Source organism: Lichenostomus cassidix, chromosome 13 (assembly GCF_008360975.1).
Source record: "Lichenostomus cassidix isolate B80296 chromosome 13, HeHo_3.0, whole genome shotgun sequence".
Taxonomy (NCBI): domain Eukaryota; kingdom Metazoa; phylum Chordata; class Aves; order Passeriformes; family Meliphagidae; genus Lichenostomus; species Lichenostomus cassidix.
Genome location: NC_139494.1, coordinates 14,578,012 through 14,584,011, shown reverse-complemented (window position 1 = coordinate 14,584,011; position 6,000 = coordinate 14,578,012). Strand labels below are relative to the sequence as shown.

At 46.1% G+C, this 6,000-nt stretch overlaps 1 long non-coding RNA gene across 1 annotated transcript in view; it reads right to left on the bottom strand.

The window, feature by feature from the left end:
* Window positions 1-3,022: 3,022 nt before the first annotated feature.
* LOC146431326 (uncharacterized) overlaps window positions 3,023-6,000 on the bottom strand; it is a 99,574-nt gene continuing 96,596 nt past the window's right edge. Inside the window, exon 5 of the long non-coding RNA XR_014854833.1 lies at window positions 3,023-5,759. This is a non-coding gene — a long non-coding RNA (uncharacterized LOC146431326). The remainder of the gene's footprint in view (window positions 5,760-6,000) is intronic.

The window sequence follows — 6,000 nt, the reverse complement described above, 5'->3', positions numbered from 1 at the left end:
GCTTTAGCAAAAGCCACCTTCCCCACCCACTGCAACATTACAGGAGCATCACTTGCTACTCACTTCTTTCTCCCTTCACAAACACACTTAATTATCATCGTACTAATAAAAACGTTCAAAACCTGCCAGTGAACACTGCAAGTGCAATAAGGCCACACCCCAGAGCTGAGCAGCAGCCTGGCACCAAGTTCCCTGGGTCACTTGGTCAGCTGGTCACTGCCTCCTTGTCCAGCCCCCAGTTGCAGCCACTCCCTCCTGTCATTTGCCACCTCCTGCCTGCCCCCAGCACTGCTGTCTCAGTGGCACAAAGACTGATTTGGGCTCCATTTGACATCTCTGTTTCCTCTACTTCCCAGAAGGAGCTGGCTCCTGCCTCCCTTTCCCCCAGCATCTAATGCTGATATTTCAGTAGCAGAGGTCAGGTCAATACTTCAGATAAATAAGTAATAGTTCCAACTCCACAGCCCTCTTCACTCTTCCTGCCTTGGTGCCCTGGAGGATAGAGCTAGCCCAGAGCTCATGGCATTGCTCCAACGTGATTGGCAGGCTGTGAGAAAGAGCACACATCTTAGAAAACTTTAATAATGTAATTCCAGGACACGAATGCCAATGACTGCCCAGATCTCAGTCTGACAGCAGGGACTGCAGCTCTAGGTGCCTTTTTTGTGTAGGCCTACAAGAGGAATAGCAAATACCGTAGTCTATGTTTTCTTCCTTATTTTCAATGAAAGACTCAAACTTCATCACTAATGGGGATACACATTTGAAGAACTCAATCAAAAAAAATTTAGATGATCACTTAGTCCTTTCCAGGAAAATATAATAAACTCTGTTATATATGTGCCACTCCAACTTAACTCTGTTTTACATAAGGGAATGAAATAGTTCCTTTTAAAAATTTTTTTCCTAAATTATATGAATCCCTAATTTTCCCACATTTATTTATGTCAAAATATATCTTATACTGTAACCCCTACAAGAGTATTAGCAGGTTTGCAGGAGGTTGTCACCATGTTGTGATGATTCACTGCAGCCTGGCAGCTCTTGGCCAAGTGCATGGAAAAGGGAAGGACTGATGATGATGTCGCTCTGTGCAAGCTCTCACGGGGCTGTGGTTGAGAATAACTCAGGATAAATTCCCCACTGAGGATGCCTCAGTGGCTCAGACCACGCCTCAGCACAGGAGGCACAAATATAGCTGTATTTGTGCTCCTGTGTGTGTCCAGGTGGGAAACTGTGACAGCCATGGGAAGCAAGGCTTGAGGTGACCCTGGTCATAAAAATTGACTTTTCTGCAGGTTCTAGAGGAAAACAGAGCACAAATATTTCACTTCCACTCCCTGCCAGACCCACACTGTGGCCCCCAGGTTTGCAGGGTACTGCCCACTGCCCACTGCCCACTGGGAGAGCTCTGCCTTCAGCCTGTTCTGCAGAGCTTTGCTCACCAAGCCTGCCCCAGGCACTGCCTCACTCCCCCACCTCGCCACCATTAACTTTGCCTTCAACCTCTGCTGCATCATTGCCTTCTCCTGAGGGTTCCCTATTTATACAGAGGGGAAAATGCTGTTGCTGGGACTGGAAATATTTTGTTACCTTTTTCTGCTTAAGTGCGAGGCATTTTTATCTGTGATCTCTGGAGACTTATGCTACAGTGGGACTGATTTTATCCACTTACTCAATGCACTTTAGTTCAATAATGATTACAGAACTTCTACATAATATATTAGGTATAGCTGATTTCCCAGGGTTTGTAGCCCTCCATCTCCCCAAGCATTTAGAAAGGAATCTCTCTGTGATAAGGATGTTATGAATGATACACTCCTCGACAGTCATGATGTAAAAGTAATAGCAGCAGTGGGCCAGGAAGGCAGAGGCAAGCACTCGGCTGGAAAATGCCAAAGCCTGTGGATAATGCAAGCCAAGAGCAATGACTTGAATTGTTCATTTTATCACTGCTCCTTAGTGCATCAGCAGCACTTGCAACCCAGTTCAGGCGACCCAGGCCAGATTCCCAAACTCTCTCTCCATCACCTTGACACAATCTGAGTGTTTTGGCAATTCACTGGCTCCACTGCAGGACCTGGTCTCTCTTTCTCACTCTTTTTTTTTCTTTTTTTTTTTAACTCTAGGTTGAGCCCTTCAGCTTGCTCAGCCATGAGTGGATCTGACTCAGCCAGCACTCCCAGCTCTGGGGTGCCTGAGGGACTGCAGGAAGTCTGTACATTTGTTTTCTTCAGCAGCAGAAGTGTTTGTGGTCATGGCTCCTGCACACCTGAGGTTACACTGTGAGCTCTGACATGAGAGACCTCAGCTTTCCTCAGCCTGAGAAGTTTCCTGTGCATATTTCCCCAAGCACCCTGATGGCACAGAGCATCCAGCTCCTCTCCATAAAGCCCAGGGCTCGTTCAAAGCTCATTCAATTGCCCCAGGGAGTTTTCCACACTGGACCGACCACCTTGAACCTCCTTGCTCATCCTGTTGTCATCACTGCCCCACTCGGTGGTGACTGGGCTCTTTTTCTTTTCTTCTTTCTAAATAAAAGCTCTATTTCAATCCATTTTCTGATAATATCTTAATTGCAGTAACTCCTTTTGGCAGTGAGTTCCCCAGGTTCATTGCTGTAGTTTCTCCTTGTGCAGTGGGGCTGCTGCAGAGCTGAGGGGATGGGGACAGGGATGGGGACAGGGATGGGGACAGGGATGGGGACAGGGATGGGGACAGGGATGGCTGGGAATGCACCTGCCCCTGGCCCAGAGGAGCAGCCCAGAGCAGTTCCATCCCTGCCACAGCCCCTGATTGACATGAGGAAACAACACCAGGAAAGTTGCTACCAGCCAACAGCTGTTTCAACAGTTTTAATCACAGGGCGAGCTGCAAGATAAATAAATAAATAAAGCCCATGAAGTGACAAAACAAATGGCCTGGTATGGGAGACAGATTTGAAGCTTCTGGCTGCCTTCGCAGGAGAGCAGCCTGTGAGCTCTCACCCTCCCTCCCTCCCCAAATAATTAATTTATCACTTAGCAGCGCTGTGGCTCTGCAGAAGGCGCTGGGAGATGGCGTTTGAAGGTGAACTCCAGCCCTCTGAAGGGCTCATGGGGCTGGGGAAAGAGGCAGCAGAGTGCTGCAGCCTACAGGTGATCGCAGGGGGATTTATATCAACCTGCTCGAGCTACCATGAGCCAGCACGAGCTATTTTGTTCTGCCATCACAAATCACTGTTATGCCCTTTCTGCCTTAAACACTATGGATCAGCTATAACAACTCTTGATATTTATTTTATTTCAACTATCACTCTGATTTGTCAGGTGTATTTTTTATGCTCAGCAGGTGTACCCTAATGGGGTTAGGGAATAAACAGCAAATTGATGGGCTTACACACCCATTAGCTAATGGATTACTAAGCAAAAGGGACTCTGTTTAACCCCACTGCACTTAGCCCACTGCCAGGAGGAATGTTAAAGACTATAAGCTAACACTCAAATGTCTCTTCGTGGACCCAGGGGAAGAGAGCTCAAACTTTAATGCATCTCTTTTGATAGGCAGGTGAATGAATGTGGCTATCATTATGCAATCACACAGCTGTGGAACTATTTATCAGCCACACAACGTGCCCCATGAACCCTGCATGCTCCTGTCCCCTGCACTGCCAGCCTGTCCCCAGGCTGCACACAGAGGGTTAAACAGGATGAATTCCCCCCAGGCTGAGGTGCTTCCCACATCCCACTTGCACAGCACATGCAGCAAACACAGAGCTGCCACTGGGACCCCACAGTCCCATAACTCAGCACCACCCAGCACTACACACCTTTTCTGTGCCTTTTTTTGTGCAAAGGCCTTGTGTCAACACCAGCTTTAATCAGTTATTTCAAGATAGATGTGCCTCGTTAGCATCAGAACAATGCAATTACTTCCCCTCCTCCCCTCTCTCCAAATCCTGGGGTTTTATTGGCCTATTAATGGTTTGATTTGTTGTTGGTAGAAACAAGAAGGATTCCAACTCATTGATCATATTATCCTACAGATATCCAGCAGAATAAATAAATGGGATAATAAAACCCAAACCATCCGCTCAAAGGTTACATTTTCTCAATCCTTTAGTGTTCTGCATCATAGTTTATGTTCCCTTTCAACCACAAATACACCGTTCAGTGCAGTACATGACAGTTAAAAAAGGTCTGTAATGTTAAAGGTTATATTTGCAATCTTTTGCCATCTTTCTCACGTGGAAACAAGTCACGCTGATCCTGCTGTCCACAAATGCAATAAGGAACAACCCTCTGACACAGGTGGTATAATCAAAAGCCAATTCAAAAGGAGCCTTCTGTAAATATCAACTGGATCCAGGCATATGCATGCTTGGCTTGAAGCACCAGAAGAGTCCTGCTGACTTCAATGGGGTGGCTCCTGCGTTTGAAGAGAAATAGGTGTGTGCCTGATGGAGAGGTGAAGGTCGAGGAATAAAAAACCAGGAGGGAATATAGTTTTGTGTTGCTTTTCTCTAAGCAGTGACACAAAACCTCACAGCCAGGGGGAAGCTGAGGTCCTTTCCCACTCCTTTGTGGCTGCCTGTTCCTGGGGTGCTTTCAGGTGTCCCTTGCTTGCATTTAGCTCTGGAGCTGCTCAGACAGTGCTCTGGGGGATGTGGGGTGTCTGGGGCAGAGAGAGGGGATGTGGCACTGACCATGCTCTCTCTGGGCTTTGCCCTGTTGCCAGTTCCTTTCTGGGCAAGGAAAGTGCTTCAGGCACCTGGCAGACCAACAGCTGGACTGCAGCTGGGTTAAAAACACTGCTGCAGAAACTGCCACAGGGACAGAGGCAAGGCCAGGGGACACTGGGAATTCAGTGTGATCAAAGTGACAGTGCAGGTCCTCCTTATTCTAGGGAAGAGTGGTCAAGCAGAATTGTTCTGATGCCCACTGGAAGGTGAACTGCTCTGTTACCAACTCCACATGAAGCTCCACAAGCATGGAGTGGTTCAGGTGAGGCATGGATACAACTTCAGCTCCAGGTTGTAGACTCTGCGTTGGAGACGATTTAATTTAAGTTGGAATTCATCAGCATCAGTCTAAAAGGCTGGAGCAGCATAGCAACAAGCTCGTTAATTACTAAGCAATTCTTTTACTCAACTTTTAGACCAAGGGGATACCCAAAATATCCGCATCTGTTTCATTTTGAGCTCTTATTGTTCCTTCCATGCTGTAGCTGAGGTTATTTTGCAGCAGCTGTCAGTCATAGCAGTAACAACTTCCACAGCAGCAGCTTCCATTTGGCAAGCTCACTGCACAGAAAGTGTTGTGATGGAGTGGAAAGGGTTTCTTTCTTAATATCATCTTCCCCTAGGATAGACTATTTTGCCCTCTCCAGCAGAACACGCTTGGATCACACTGCAGAGTTTCTGACTGCTGCTTTTAAAAAGGTATATCTGTTTGTTTCTATCAACACATTTCAGCTCCTCTGGCATGCTGTCTCTGCAGCTCTAATAGAGACACTTCACATGTAATAGGGTCACACAGTGATCCTCACGTTCAATTCCATTCTATCACCATGTTAAATTGAAACAATGTGTGTGCATCAGATTTCTGCAGTGCAGGGAAGCTGCAGCATCTACAAGTTTTGTGGTGTGGTGAAACTAATGATTTGGATTTTATTTTCTTGGTGCCACATTCAGCTGGTGAACTCTTGAAAATGCACCTTACCTCGTTTTCTCTCTGTCTCTTTACCTCTCAAGAGCTTTCACCAACAGATCTACTTTCATGCTGGAAAAAAAAAAAAAGTAATTCTATCAGTAATTTATGGAAATTAGAAAACTGATTAGCATAAAGCTTCTCTTGTGATAGTGGGGTTACAAAAGTGGGTTGATAGGTAAAAATGATCTCCTTAGTGATAATTAACTTTGATCTCTTAAATAACTGTTAACTTTCATAAAGAAGGAGAGTACAAATGACATTTGCATCATGGCAACTGTAAAAAGGCAGAACATAACTTTCATTGGAGATT